Source organism: Meriones unguiculatus, chromosome 19 (genome assembly GCF_030254825.1).
Source record: "Meriones unguiculatus strain TT.TT164.6M chromosome 19, Bangor_MerUng_6.1, whole genome shotgun sequence".
Lineage (NCBI taxonomy): Eukaryota > Metazoa > Chordata > Mammalia > Rodentia > Muridae > Meriones > Meriones unguiculatus.
In genome coordinates this window covers 28121140-28137692 of record NC_083366.1, presented here as the reverse complement: position 1 = coordinate 28137692, position 16553 = coordinate 28121140, and the positions used below count along the sequence as shown (strand labels likewise).

At 40.0% G+C, this 16553-nt stretch overlaps 1 protein-coding gene across 5 annotated transcripts in view; it reads right to left on the bottom strand.

The window, feature by feature from the left end:
• Larp4b (La ribonucleoprotein 4B) overlaps positions 1-16271 on the bottom strand; it is a 79612-nt gene extending 63341 nt beyond the window's left edge. For 2 of the 5 annotated variants that reach the window (XM_060372650.1, XM_060372653.1), the window contains exon 1: positions 15906-16197. The gene's annotated coding sequence lies outside the window, so the exon portion shown is untranslated. Of the gene's footprint in view, positions 1-15905; positions 16198-16249 lie in introns of those variants that run through there. The other 3 variants (XM_060372651.1, XM_060372654.1, XM_060372652.1) reach the window with 3 other exon arrangements.
• Between the last annotated feature and the right edge of the window lie 282 nt (positions 16272-16553).

Here is a 16553-nt window from a genome sequence, read left to right as displayed (position 1 = left end):
CAACAAGATGGCTCAAAGAGTGGAGGTGCTTGAGTCAGGCCTGACAGTTCGCATTTGAGCCTGGGATCTTACAAGGTGGCAGTAAGATGGGATTCCAGACAGCTGTCCTCACTTCTCCATGTGCACGCTGGCATGGGTCAGGGCTCCTAAGCACATACACATGCACACACACAACTAAATTTTGAGAGTTAAAAAAAAATAGTAAATGAATATTCTCCCAGGTAAGTAAAGTTTTCCCTGAATAAGAAAAACAGGGTATTCACAATTTTAGACCTGCCCTAAGTACTGTATGGATCCCTGGGGAATTGATTTTAAAAGTCAAATTGTTTTCACTTTCAATGTCCAAATGTATTCGTAAGTGAGACAGTTTAACTTTTTACTTACTAGACTCTGACTTCTTTGAAACTAAATAAATTCACCAGAGGAAAAAATTGTAAAGGAAGCTATAAAAAGTTATTAAAATACAATTGTAGCAAAATTTAGGGCTGGAAAGAAGGCTATTTCCTAGTAACATCAATTTTCTATTTCTAGAGATATAAAGAAGTAAAGACAGGACAGTTACTGGAGTGTCTAATTAATTCACTCCATGTTGCTAGATCATATTCTTTCATGACTGTCAACATTGTTCTCACAAACCGAAAATGCATATTCCAGTTTCACAGACACACAAAAATAACTGTGAAGTTCCTTAGGGGAGACAACTCTGCTTCTCTCTTTCACCTCACACAGATTACACATAGAATTCATCTTCAAGATAGTGGAAATATTTATAGAGTAAAAGACTGCTTTCTCCAGAAAGGCTGCTATTCTAGTTCTTTATTTTCTCATATGGTAAATGTGTTATTCAAAGACACTGGCAAATGAAAGAAATGAATCCAATCTTAGTATAGTATGAGTTTAATTGTACATTGACACTGGTACCCAGCACTAGTGTACGCCTAAGCAGATGCCACCAATAAATTCAAGATAGAATATTTTAAATTTCCTTTTATGTATGCACATCTGTGCTTCTACTGAAAAGGCCAATGGTGGAAATTTTTTGGTTTTTTTTTTTTTTTGAATTACAGTTTGAGTTGTTTGTGCTAGAAAAGAGTCTTATCAAAATCAGACACCAGATACAACACTTTATTAACAAAATCTGACTGGAAAGGTATCCATTCATTAGCTATATACCAAATAAAACTCTATTTTAAATATTACACTAATGAAAGTCTAATTTAGAACTATGTACTGATCACACATACACCTTAATGGTTACGACCTCTTTTATGAAATACTGTCAGGTCCCAAAGAATCCTGGGACAAATCTCAATGGTTCTACATTAGTACCCTACCTATGGTCTGGATCCAATTTTTTGTCTTTTTCCATCTTCAGTAGGAACACTGTAACTGTTTCAAAAAGCCTGGGGCTGCAGAAATGGCTCAATGGTTAAGAGCCCTTGCAAAGGACCTGGGTTTAGTTTTTCAGCATCCATAGCAGCTCACAAGGTTCCAGGAGATCTGACACCTTCTGGCTCCAAGGGCACCAGGCACGCATTCGGCACATATACATAAGCTCAGGAAAGAACATTCGTACATATAAAAATAAGTCATTTTTTTTTTAAAGTAACCCAATCATGACTCAAAAGACAGAAGAGGTGTGACATGAGAGGTACAGAAGAGAATACTACAAAAGAGCCAGGTCAACTCTGACTGATGCCCTCATGACCCTGCTCCGGGGAGCCTGTCTAACATGCTTTCACAGCCTGCTTCTGTCTCCAGCCTCACTAGCCATTAACAGTCTCCCCGCTGTTGTACCACTGGATAGATCTCTCAGAAGCACAGCAGGGCCCAACAGGGAGTCTGCTCTGCCTTTTCCCCTCTAGCCTGGTGCTTCTCCTTCTGTAGCTACTCTTTCTCAACCACCCTGAAACATTCTTCCTCTGTGCTAAGCAAAGTAAGAAGCTCTGTATCCCATACAATTTAAAGGAACTGCAAAAGCAAATAGGTAATTACAAAAATTAATGTGCACACACATAACTTGAACTTGTGTGTGTTCCTTCTTTTGATCTTTGTCCTAGACCCAGTCCCTCTTTGATGTTCTTCTTTCTCACAGAAACCATAACACATCATTTAATATTTTCACTGTTTCTTTAAAGCACACCTAATACATTGAAAATACATTGAAAACCATCTAAACACACAATGTTTATATAAGAATTATTCTCCTGTGTGTATGTGTGTATGTGTGTGTGGACACAACCTTTCGTGTCACTCTCAGAAACATCTTAGATGCAACTTCCCTCAAGAAACAGACTGCCAACTAGGTCAGGCTGACTGGGCAGTGAGCCCCACAGATCCTCTTGTTGCTGCCTCCTACCTGGACTTACCAGCACACCACTATACATCCAGTTTTTTCTTTTTTTCTACTTATTTACTTTACCTTGTAGGTGTTACTGTTTTACCTGTATGCATGTATGTGTACCATGCCTGCTGACGCCCTGGAACTGGCATTATGGATGGTTGTGTGGGTGCTGGGAATAGAACCCAGGTCTTCTGCAAGAAAAGTGCTCTTAGCTGCTGAGCCAGCTCTTCTCCAGCCTCCCCCTACTTTTATGTGACTTCTGTGTTGACTCCCTAGACTCTCCATTACTAACATTTATCATTTTTTAGTGAATGAAAACATTCAAAATTCTCTCTTGACCACTATGCTTTCTAAAATATAGTATTCATTTACAGTAATCAAATTATGTAATTGCACTAATAGAAGGATCAATGTGAACATGGTTATGAGGCTTTGGTAAACAGAGAACTCAGTTAGGATAGACACCTGCCAAAGAGGAGTCTACCAGTCACAGTGCAGAGTATTCTGCAGGTCCCGAAGATCTCACAAATCTAGTGAATGCAATCAGGAACTATGTGGCTCCGGAGCTTCTACCTCTTAAGTCATGCCCTTGTGTTCACTTTTCACAAGGCTAGTTCACAACTTTATGCTAAATTTCAAGGCATCAACAAGCAGTGAAATTTTTATGGTCTGGTAGACTCTTATAAATCAATTGTTTAAAATAAAGTCATTAACTCCACTACTCTTTTAAAAGATAAAAACTAATAAGCCCCTTTTCAAGAATATGTAAACTTAAATTTAAAACCTGCATATAGGTTGTTATAACCTCTTCTTAGATAAGGTTCATTTCTACATTCCAACTATTCCTAAATTCTTCAGAAAGCCAGCATCTCTGAAACTATCCTAACTTCTGAGTTTCCTTACACCTTCTAGGACTCCACCAGGCAAGTTGGTTTCCTACAGCATGGGCCTCCTCAGTTCAGTTCCAACTTTCTAGCCTGCCTTCAGAATGAAGTAGAAATATACAGAGCTATTTGGATATTACTTTTCTTCCTCCCAACAAAGCCCAAGTTAGTTATTTTATGTCTCTTAATAGCCTTTTATATCCTGGAATATGGCATATCAAATTATGATCAACTCACCAACTCCAAAATGTTGTCACCAGGAAAGGACATCCATGCCAGCCTGCCTACCTTGCTCACCAATGTGCTCCTAACACAGGACCTAATAGAGTTAGAATCCCATTAAGTGTGTGTCTAATAATTCTTTGTGGAATACACGTAGGAAGAATTATCTAGCAATTAAAACAGAAAGCACAGGAAATGAGATGATTCCAAGTAAAACTTTCATTGCAAATGATGGGTTATACACAAACAGGCAGTATTTGTAAGTTAGGGTAAAATTAGTTTGAGCAAATTTTCATTTTAGTCTCTAAATCAGTTTGTATGCATATGTGTGCATATAAGGATGCACTTGTAAGAGTTACATATCAAATTAAAGAGTGACATTAAAATTAATTTAATATTAAAACATAAATCACCAAAGAAGTCTCTTAGTGACAAACACACACTAAAGCAATTATTTGTTTGGGAGGAACAGGTAAAAATATTGTTTTGGAAATTTGCTCAAAGCTTATCTCACTGGAAAACATATATAAATGACCAATAGAAATGACCAATCCTTAAGCCAGGAACCTGCAAATACCTTGTAGCCTTTCCTTAAATATGCTTCACTTCTATATTCCCATTGTCACTAAATTCTTCAGAAAATCATCTCTCAACTAAATTACTACTCCAAATTCTTTAGACCTCTTCAGAGTGAACATAGGCTAAATAGCCCAACTAGGAGGTGTGTTCCGAGGTATGATGGGCACTTCCTGGGAACTGGCCTCCTTCTCACCAAAAACAACCTCATTCATCTGGGTTTTCTCACAAACAGCATTGTAAGGACTTCTTAGAACACGGAGACAAAACAGTACCTAGTACACAACCAACATGCTTAAGACACCTCTTCATGACTATTCCCAGAGAGACAACAGCCAGACTCTGAAATTCTGAAATACCAAACTATTAACAAAGCTACAGCATCAAACTACAGTTTTCAAGAATTAAGTACTGCAACTGTAGATACTTTAAAGTTTCCCAAAATAAAAGTGTAAGTGGTACTATTAAAACATAATGAATATCCTCTAACATGTACAGGAGTGATTCATTTTTTAAAAGAACTGAAGTTCCAAAATAAACTCAGAATCTCACTTTGGCTTAGTACTTGTAGTAAAAGATTTGTCTCCAGCCATCTCCATTTCAGGCCAGTTAGGATTATACTCCCTTTTCAGTAGATAATACACCTCACACAATAAGTGTTGGGCAAGCTGAGAAACCGAACCAGTATTTTAACTCCAATTAGCTAGATGGGGTGTGGCTCAGTGACTACTTACCTACCACATGAGTGGACCTGAGCTCAAGAGTGAGGACCACAAGTAAGTTTTGTTTGTTTTTTAAAAGCTTCCCAACAGCACTACTTTTTAGTAAGCTAAATGAAATGTGTTCAGTACTATTCAGTGTGTTGTACTTCTAATGAAAACATTAAAACTTTCTCATTAGAGCCTGTAATGTCCTTCTCTTTTTAAGACAGTCTTGTTAGCCTTGAACTTAGAATCCTGCTGACTGTTCTTCCTGAGTGCTACAAGTACAGAGGTGGGTCTTACTCCACGTGGCTAGAGCCTGCATGTCTAAGGCAAGCCCCCAGATACACATTATTGAATTATCTGAATCCACAGTGCTGAAATAACAACAGCTTTTTCAAGGGGTTGAGCTTGAAAGTAGGAAACTAGAAAATGAGATGATTTTATATCTGTCCTGTACTAGATAATGCAGAGCAAATGGTCCTCTGGCCTCAGTCACAAGCTGTAAATAGGTGTTCTGAAGAATGAAGAACAAATCAATAGCTTCAGTCTTCAGAACTATAAGACACTGTTGTGAATGTGAGCTGTTGCAATGTAGTATTCAACTCTCTAGTTACATGGGAAAACTATTGTTAATATGACACATACCAGTTGTTTTGCTTGAACACAGCAAACCACACCACAGAAAAGCTTTCCCAAAAAAAAAAAAAAGTTCACTTTCCCTTTAATTTGAGTCTCTTTAAAAGAAAAAAAAAATTCATAGATTGTGGGCATAATAGTACACAAGTTTAATTCCAGCACTAGGGAAGCAGAAGCAGATTTCTGTGAGCACAAGGTCATCGCAGAGCTACAAAGCTAAACCAAGTCTTTAAAAACAACAAAAGCTATTACAAATGCAAGGTTTGACATCGGACCTTTGAACTGATACACAGGCTCCTATGTTAACGAAGAATACTAAAATGAACAACTATATGAATGCTTTAGTAAGAAAATCATGTAATTTACACGGATTTCTCTTGAGTTACTCTTTCTTAATGGTGAACTACATAGAAGGGCATGGTAGCACAGGCAGGCACATCTCTTTGAGTTTGAGGCCAGCCTCGTCTACGAAGCTGATCTACAGGATAGCCAGGGAGGTTATACAGAGAAACCCTGTCTCGAAAACAGACAAAGGTAAACTATAATCTAGTCTGTTTATATTAAATTGGGAGATGCTCATCACATGTATTACTGCCTCTCTATCTGAATCAAGATTGATAGATATTGTAGAATGACAAAAAACCTTAATTTTCCTTGAATAGATACAGTCATGCACTATATAACACTTAAGTAAAGGCTAATACAAACATAATGGTGGCCCTATTCATTACAGTGGAGCTAAAAATTCGGGAGTGTGCTGAAGAAATATCTCGGTGACTAAGAGCTCTTGATGCTCTTGCAGAGAACTGAGTTTGATTCCTAGCACCCACATCAAGAGAATCACAACTGTTTATAACTCTAGCTCCAAGGGATTCCACACCCTATTTTTTTTGCCTCTGTGAGCATCTGTACTCACATGCACAGACCCTGCCACCCCCCAACCCCACTCTTGACCCACTATAAGTTACAAAAAAAAAAAAAAAACAATTCCAAATGTCTATTGCTGCTGTAGCTGTTGGGAAATATCTAATATGTGGTTACAACACATTACTCAATGTTGTAGCAATGCTCGTATAAACAAACCTACTGCACTACCATGTAAAACCACATGCAAAAATGTACAGATAATACTCGATAATGATCATAAATGATCCTTATTAATTTATTTACTGTTAATTTATTTACTTATTTATTGCTTGAGTATAACATTTTTTTTTTAAAAAAGTCTTACTATAAAACAGCATGACATGTTGTGTAGGCAGCAGTAAACCTTGACTACACCAAAAGTCTATGTAAAGTGACTGGCCTGTCTGTCTGTGCTAAGCATTCTAAGGTATTTGATATAGTCACAATAATTAAATAGCGTAACTGCACTTCAGAACTATCCCCTTAATAAGCAACAAATAATATTCCTTCTATCTTTTTTTAAAGCTTCTTTAAAAATCTGCTTTTAGGGTTGTAAAGATGGTGATTACGATTAAGAGGGTGGTGGTGGCACACATCTGTAATCTCAGCACTCAGAGAGGAGGGGCAGAGGCAAGAGGATCTCTATGAGTTTGAACCCAGCCTGGTCCAGGACAGCCAAGCCAAGGCTACACAGAGAAACCCTGATTTGAAAACAAACAAAATATTGAAAAAACAAAATAATAATAAAAATTAAGAGCATGTACTGGAACCTGAGTTCCACCCCCAGCACGCATGAGGTAGCTCACAATTGCCTGTAGCCCGTAGTTTGAACTCTTGGAAGATCAAATGCCTCTTTTATTTCCCTAGGCACCTACTCCCTCACATACTACACACACATGTAAAAAAATTCAAATAATCTTTTTAAAAAATAATCTGTGGGGCTGGAGAAGTGGCTCAGAGGTTAAAAGCACTGGCTGTTCTTTCAAAGGTTCTGAGTTCAATTCCCAGCAACCATATGGTGAGATCTGGTGCCCTCATCTGGCATGCAGGCAGAATACTATATAAATAAATAAACAAATAAATAAATATTTTTAAAAATATGGTCTGGAGAGATGACTCAGAGATTAAGAGCACTGGCTGCTCTTCCAGAGGTCCGGAGTTCAATTCCCAGTGACCACATGGTAGCTCACAACCATCTATAATGAGAACTGGTGTCCTCTTCTGGTGTGCAGGTATACACTGAGACCTAACATTGTATACACAATAAGTAAATCTAAAAAATAAAATAAAATATTCAAAAAGAGGTAATCTGCCTTTAAAGTTAAAATGTTTCTGTAGCAGAAATAAAGTTAATGTTTTCACCAATGACAAGGTTGGTTTTATAGATTTGTATGTGTTCTGAACATGCAACTAAGAGTGCAATGAGCCTGGGGTGGGTCCACACTGGGGAAGAGGCAGAAGCCCAGGATTTGAAGGCCAGTCCCAGCTCCATCTCCAGAACCTGGAATACAATCAGTTACAATTCTAACTCTGCCACTAACCAGCTAGCTGTATTTTTAACGAGTTTAACGAACAGAAGTACAACTTCTGTGGAATACTTCAGAGCTTTCAGAGCTCTAAAATCTTATGATGAGGTACTGTCTTTCTGACAGATAACAAAAGAGTGTAGACCAAAACTCAAAATCTTAGAAAATGACTGTACAACCTCTAAGTGGTATTAATTTTTACCTAATATTATATGAGCATCTAGTAATTCCACACAGGTAATAAGGACATTGATAAAAATTCATGAACCTGGAATAAAGCTTATTAAATTTGATGTTAATATTAAACTTGTGGTAACTATTCTTTACAATAAACTTACCTACTCTCACCTCCACACAAATTAAAAGCTGGGGATCCAGCATCCCCCCCCCACACTCACACTGCCCTTGCATAAAACTGAGCTGATATAATTTTGAAGTGTTCAATGGATCTGCAAGAATATCTGTAGTTTTTTTAATCTCAAACTGTAAGCTCATGAAAAATATGTACCATATATTATAACCTACCACAATGACAAGTACTTTCAATATTCTGAACTTGAAAGACACAGTATACCAGTATACAGAATGGGGTTGACTGAAACCTACTAAAATACCATCATTCTGAATTGGGAGACACTGTGTAGAAACAATTTAAATTTTCCATGTCATGAAGCTTTAAATTCTATGAGCTTGATTGCTCCTGGAAGTTTTGGTTTTGGAAATTTTAGTTTCTACCTCTAATCTTTTTGTGTTTAGATTTAGTTCACCTTTAATTAGACAGTCTTAAAGGACATTTTTAGTAGAAAGATTTAAGTTCATCAATGTATACAGAAAAACATAAATACTATGAAAAAGTGCAGAACACACCAATCATTGGGCACACAGCTTCCTTTATTTCACCCTTTAGTCTTCCTTGTGGTTCTCTCCCTCCCTAAAAGAGTAAAAAAGCAAATATTGCTGATTCACCAATTACTCATATGTACAGCTGGTCTGCACTCCAACTGACCTGTTAAATGGCAACACTAATTTGCATTCTGGCATGATAACAATAACTGGGGAAGTATGGGTATCAGCCACTAAGGTAACAAGACTTAATGAACATGCCACACTGCTTTAGCTGAGAATAAAACCAAGCATCCACATAAGAAGCATTCCTGTGACACACTAACAGAAAAATAAAATACTATAGGTTGTCTTTTAAACATTTCTACCTCCTAAAGCATTTTAAAATTCTTTTACCTTTCTGAATATTTAAAGGTGAACTTTCTTCATAGGACTTTAAGTCTACTTTTAAAAAGGTTTGTTTTGTTTTTTGTTTTGTCACACAATCACAGCTAAGTGGTTAAGGCAATCTAGACCCAATACAAGTGTCCTCTGGAAAGGCAATCTTCTGATTCCTTGTAAGCCATTAGGAAGAAGTAACACTGTTCTCCAACAAGAACAGTATTTTCCCTCTTTGCAGACCCTGGTTTACAAACAACTGGAAATACTTTTACAGGTTACTGTTCCTGACTAAAGCAGAGAAATACAATTCAAGCGAAGATGTCTAACATGATAAAAATTTCAACAATTAAACATAAGGATATAATGTAATCAGCAAAGAGAAATGAGGGCTCAAAAAAAAGTATGCGTTTATAGACTAGATCCCTCCCCTCTTTGGGTAACAGGGTCTCATATAGCCCAGGCCTTGAACTCTGCTTGCTCATTCTGCCTCCACCTCTCAAGTACTGGGATTACAGGTGTGTGTCACCACACCCATCCTAAAGAAAGGTTGTACAAGGTTGTTTTTTTTTTTTTAATGAATGTTGAAACTGTTCACAAAGAGTAACCTGTTAATTTTACATCAAGTTGGCCAAGTTTGCATCCACAATAAAAATACTTACACAATAAAAAAAAAAAGCTTTTTGAAACGTGAAAAAATGTTCCCATTTTTCAGAGACATTACTAAAAGCAGCACTTATATTAGTTAGCCTTGATAAAATCTGAACTAACAATATACTTTTAAACAACTGACCAATGCTAGTGGAGTTAAGGCATAGTTTTAAACTAAGCAAGCTACCTTCGCTGAACTGGGGCCTTTTCAACTTTAGTTTATTCAACTATGCCCAGAAGAATAAACTAAAGGAAGAGGAATCTGCACCTTGCCACTAAATGAAATTCGTGTCGGTATGTTCATTTCTGCCTCTTCCATACCACTTCCCATAAAGCCGAACATGTATTTTCTTACGTTTTGACTTGATTATATTTATGTACACATGTGCATGTGCACATGCCATGACATGCATATGGCAATAAGAGTACAACTTTCAGAAATTGGTTCTCCTTTTCAATCACGTGGTATCTGGGGACAATTGAACAGTTTGTCAGGCTTGGTGGCAAGTACCTTTAACCTGCTCAGCTATCTCACCAGCACCAAACAATTATTTTTAAAAGACAATTCTGATCATGTAATTCACCACTTAAAAACCTCCATGTGTTTCCTGATGTCCTCAGGATAAACATAAAATCCTCAACCTACACAGGACATCCTAGGCCCTATAAGGCCAGCTCCCGCCTACTTCTGGCTCTTTCACCTCATTAAGCCATTTCTACATTAATTTGTCACAAGTTCTTTGTTCCTGCCCACCTCAGAGTCACTGCAACATCATTCTCTTTGCTGAGAAGGCTTCTCTCATTTCCTGCCTTTTCTCAGTACTTCCTTCCAGGTCCACATCTCTGACCTACTGAACACTGTACTTTTACACTGGGTTAAGAGGCTGCATACCTTGCCTCAATGAACACCAAATACACCCAAAAAAAGACCAGGTATTTGCTTTATTCACCATGACAGGCTGGGATTTATTAAATTTCTCAGGGAGCTAGAAGTACAACTCTAGAGCACTTGTGTGGGACAAATAATTTAATTCCTGGCACCACACATAAATAAACAAATAAATAAATGCAAACAAATCATTTATGGCACATTATGTGTCTGATATTGTCCTGGTGTCTGGGTCCAAACCAATGAATAAAATAGACAAAATTTCCTGTATATGTCATGGAATTTATATTAGAATACAGACAACAGACCACAAATAAAATAATGTATATGGCATATTATAGTGCCATAAGTAAAACTAACAAAAAATATAGGAAGGAAAGGAAATAAGAGAGCCTAGGGGAAACATGACACAATAATGAAAACTGTAACTAACAAGGAAGTACTTAGCTGTCACCAGTATCTGAATGCCAGTGTACATGACTTTAGAATATTACATTAAAACTACATTAGAAATACTATAATTGTTTTGGGTTTTGTTAATATAATTTATAGCAAAACACAGAAAGCCAAAAATTAAAAATAAAATAAAAGGTCTACAGAAAGGGAATATGTTTAAAGACTGAAAGACAGTGAAATCTGAGCTCCCATAGTTAAATTATCCATCTCTAAGCCACTCTATCCATTAAATACAGCTATGAAAAATAAGTTTAAACTTTGTAAAAATAACTTAATAAACTAGAAGAAACTCCGCAAAATAACCTTTTTAGGTGTCCACTTTTGTTAACAGACATAGTCAGCAACTTTTTTTACATAATTGAAGATGTCCTTAGCCATGCTTCATCCCTCATCACACTAGGCCTTAAAGTAGGAAAAAAAAAGGGGGGAAGGGTGTTATAAGCATAAAAGAGATCTTCCCCACAAGAAGTATCCCTGAGTTAACTGTGTACTTACTAGGGTGCAGCAAGTGAGAAGCACTCAGTCTAAACTTAGAAACTGAGGGATTCCTGAAGAGTCATCTTACCAGTGTATTAAGGAAATAAGCAAAACTTAAAAAAAAAAAAAAGTTTCTGGGGGGCATCCAAGCAAAGAAACTACCAAGAGCCAAAGCAGCACCACGGTGGAAGGGAAGCACAGAGGAAAGGAAAGCCTAGAGAGTGAAGAAGGGAATGAAGTCAGAGACAGTAGGGTTTTAGTGGGCAAGTCATGGAGCTTAAGGCAGTCCTGGTAAGTTTCTAGAAGGGCCAAGCAACCAGGATGTGCCTGAAAGGCAGTATCTGGATGGAGATGACGAAAACAGCTTGTACGAAAACAGCTTGTACAAATACAGGACTATTTTATTTTGATCAAGCAAATAAGAACAATCCTGATTAATAAGCTTTAAGAAAAACTTAGCATGGAAACTTCAAAAGGATATTTTCAGTTACAACTGACTCTTGTATCAGTAAATGTTAAGCTCCCTATTAAAAAAACAAACAAACAAAAACAAAACAAAAAACGAGGCAGTATGTTTTCCATTTGTGTAAAGTATGAAATATTTCCAAATGCTTAGGCTTCAGAAGCTGAGGGTGGAAGGTATGGCAAGAAAGAAAAGATCACAAAATCAGCAGCAATACCCCAATGCAAATCCTTCATGATTAATATAGGGGTCGTGACAGCCTCTACAGAAAAGTGGTACAAAGGGTACAAAGACAGACTTTATAAAGGCAAAAGCATGGGGGAGGAGAGAAAAGGAGAAGGAAGGAAGGAAGGAAGGAAGGAAGGAAGGAAGGAAGGAAGGAAGGCAGGCAGGCAGGCAGGCAAGCTAATAATTTCCTCCATTCCTAAGGAAGACATTTATACATAAGAAAAATAAATGCAGGTTGTAAGGCACAACATTAAGGAGAAAGATTTCCAAGTTGAAATTTATCTTCCTTTTCTTCTGGTTTGGTTTTGTTTTCCCATTTATGTGTTTATTGAGTGCAAAGGTCAGAAGATAACTTGCAGAAACTGGTTCTCTCCTACCATATGGGTTCTTGGGATTGAACTCCAGTCAGCAGGCTTGATAGCAAGAGTCCAATAGCAGCTGAACCATGTCACAAGGCCCCTTCCTTTTCTTAAGGGAATCTAGAGGCTGACTATTCCAATTCCATGGCCTAATAAGAAAATTCATTTCCAATTAAGGTAACTGCAGAAAACAGCAGCTCCAAAGACATGAACAAATCTAACAATTAAGAACAAACTAACTGACCTGGTGGTACAGGCTTGTGTGCCCAGCTACTGTAAGATTAAGACAGGTGAACAGCAAGTTCAAGGCTGGTGGGCAACTTAGTGAGATTCTTGCTTTAAATAAACCAATTAAAAAAATTTAAAAAGAGCTGAGGATATAGATCTATGGTAGAGTGCTTGTCTCGCATTATCCAAGTACCAGGGTTTAATCCTATGTGCTGCCAAATAAATTAGAGCAAAACAGTCAAACTAAAGTGAGGTCTCATGAATTTAGCCCTCAAATAGTAGTGGATTCACTCACTGTATACTCTAAAATTAACTTCACAGAAAAAAAAAAGCAGCAACAACAAAAAAGCTTTCTTCACATGAAAAACAGAATATGAAAGCTGGGCAATGGTGACACACGCCTTTGATCCAGCATTCAGGAGGCTCAACTTCAACATCTACAATTTTCTTCCTCCCATTAGAAAATGGTTCAACGATAGATATTACTAAAGGACGTCACAAATTTTCTGCTTCTACCAATCTGGTAAGAAAGAAATATACCTTAAACCAGAAAGTAGCTACTAGAGCACTAGGAAAGTACATGTAAACTCCGCCTTTTTTAACTCTAGCTTAAGAGCAAATGGGACTTACAGGAACTAACCTACGTAGCACTTTCCCAACCTCACACATCACTATAAGTGAAGACCTAAATTATAATCCTAGTTCATATTTTGACAAAAGTATAAATGCCCCATGACATAAAAACAACAGTTAGGAGTGTGTCAGCCATTTCTTAACTGGTAACAACAGCCAAATCTAAAAAGTTTGTAAGTCTTGTTGCAAATCTGAATAGTTGCAGCTACTTGAAAGCACTCTTTACTGTAATTACCATTAACAACCTGATGTCCAGACTTTGACTTAGGATTTCAGAATTACATTTTAAATAACTCTGTAAGACATTTTCATGAAAACAGGTAGTTAAATGAAATTTTTGTTTCTGCTGACTTCATATATATCTTTGTCAAATTTTGTGCGTATTTAGGTAAGTCAGATAGGTTAGATAAGTTCAATTCTTTTAGTTTCAAGGTTTGTTTACTGTTTTTTAACAATATGGGGAAGCCCCAGAACATTAAATATTAAGTTGCTGCTATAATTTCAGCCACTCTTCTACAGAACGTGTAAAATGAATGCTAGCAAACTTCTACATCTATATAATCATCTATTTTCTTTCTGTATCCTACTCAAATATAGCATATCTTCTTTCTCCAAATTAACATTTTGCCTCAGAACCTGTCGTCTATGTCAGAGACATGTGATCAAGGAAGAAAAAAACACTACCAATAAAGCTGACAGCTATAAGGTAGAGTATCAAAAATAACAAATCAGTAACAATAAAAACAGCAAAACAGCCAACATCTACATGTTCATGTTATCAGTCTTATCAGGCTTTTACAGATGAGAAACTCAGTCACCTAGAGGATAACTTCTTCCCTTTTTTTCTTTCCCCTGAGACAAGTTTCTCTTTAGCCCTGACACTCTCTGTAGACCAGGCTGGCCTCAGAGATCCGTCTGCCTCTGCCTCCCTAGTGCTGGGATTAAAGATGTGTTCAGGATATAACTTCTAATGACTAAGAAGCCATGCCATTTTTATTCATGTAAATAAGCCAACACAAGTCATATTAGTATTCCAAAATACAAAATGAAATATATTTCTACCCAATGTAAGTTTTAAGGAAAATATACCAACAGAAAAATAAACTTTCAGAAAGCATTTCACTTTAGCAACTCCAGCAAACCTCCTTACGCTATTTCTTGATTACAAAACTGCCTTCTATATATTAAGCACGGAGGAAAAGCCACAACCATTTCCACGCCCGTCAATTAACCCTGACTATAAATAAGGGGAGCCAATCAAGTTGGGGGAGTATGGAAATTGCATGTAACAAACTAACAGACCACCACTGTTGTGGTGGTGCAAAGGTCAACTCAAAACAAATCATAAGTGCATTTTATACATTCAACTCAATTTGAAAAGGAGAGTAGCTAAATATCTAAAAGAAATAGCTGTAGTTGCTACAGCCTCCACTACAAACTCTTGGTTAACTGTGTACTACAAACTAATTCCACTGAAGCCATGGGAAGCTCTCTTCGTTTACTCAATTACAGAGAACTTCAAAGTTTCGGTTTATGATTAAGACAAAGTATTCCACGGCCAGGGAGAAGGTCTCAAATGGAAGTCAGATTGAGATCATTTTCTCCGGGTAGTTTTCTCACATTTCGAGTCAGTCCAAATTCAAAACCACCTTACACCAAAAAAGCGATGGGGGGGGGGGAGAAACAGGATTACATTCACTGAAAGTCACAATATGCAATGACCTCAACTCTGAAACAAACTTAAGGTTCCATTACACACCACCGAGAAGCAAGGTGGTTAGGCCGTAGAAACCAGGAGGCCGGTTCCCAGGAGTCTTCACGTTTGATTTCAATTTCAGAACTATTTCAAAGTCGAACTTGGTCAAGTCTATCAAGTGTGCGGGGAAAAGGGAGCAGCATTCCAAACACACTCTCGAGCAACAGGATCCTGACTTCCTGGTTCTGAAGGAATGCGATTCCCTAATGAGCCATCTCTCCCCGCAGCAGCGAGCGCGGCTGTCTGGCTGGTCTCCGGCAGGACCGAGGGGGGCGAGGCCCCAGCGCCGCACTGCGGGTCCCCGTCGCCCGCCCGCCCGCCCTCGGGGTGCTAGTGGCGTGCGACCCCAGCCCAACTCCTCGGGCTGCATGGGCAAACCCGCAAGGGCCTCGGGGAAGCGGCCTCGGGGTCGACTCAGCACACTCTCACTTCGCTCCAGTCCTCTCCTGCCAGGGCCGTGTCAGTCAGCTCTGACCCCGGCCCGCAGGTCCTCCCAGGTCCAGCCTAACCAGGGCCTCCTCTGCCGGACCCTCCACGGCACTGGCCTTCTCTCCGTCCTCCCCAGCGCCTGCCCCTGCCGTGCCCCGGCCCAGTGCGGTCCCTCCCCGGCCGGGCCGGGCCCTGGCCCGCCTGGCCCAGTCCCTCCGGGAAGATGGCGGCCCGGTGACAGGCTGGTGCAGGCGCGGGTCCGAGCACCGGGCGCGGAGGGAGGCCGCCCCGTCGGTGACCGAGGACGGCCCGCTCACCTGTCAGCCGCCCGCCCCGCCCGACCGGCCGCCCGCGGGCTCGTCGCCGCAGCCCCGGTGCCCGGCGACCGCGCAAAACACGCGGGGACGGCCGAGGAGGGAGACGGCAAGAAGAGGCGGCACGGCCGGGCCGGGCCGGAGACAGCAAAGAAGAGCGGGCGCGGGCTTGGCAGCGGCGGCAGCTGATCCTTCCCCTTTCGGGCCCGAAAATGTCTCAACCTCGAGACTCCAGATCCCCAACGCTCCTTCCCGTTCGCATGAGAACACACAGATCCCACTTCCGGGGCCCTGCGGAAGTCCCGCCCCCGCGCGGCCCCGCGCCCTACCCCGGCGCCCTCACCCACCCGGCCCGCCGACTGGCGTTTGGCGCCCGGGAGAGCCTAGCGTCATGGCGGCGCTGCGTAGCGATTGGCTAAGACGGGGAGCGTCCTCCCTTCTACTTCCCCCGGCCTCTCCGCGCGCACCCATCTCGCGGCATCCGTGATTGGCGCGTGCGCGCACGACGCCTACCCCGCCCCGCCCCGCCCCGCCCCGCCCCGAGCTGCTGCGCGCGCCGCACAACCCGTCTCTCCCCGCCCATTCTGTAAGCCCCGCCCTGTGGCTGTCTCAGCGCCAGTGATCGCTGGCTGCGCCGAGTACTTTCGCAGC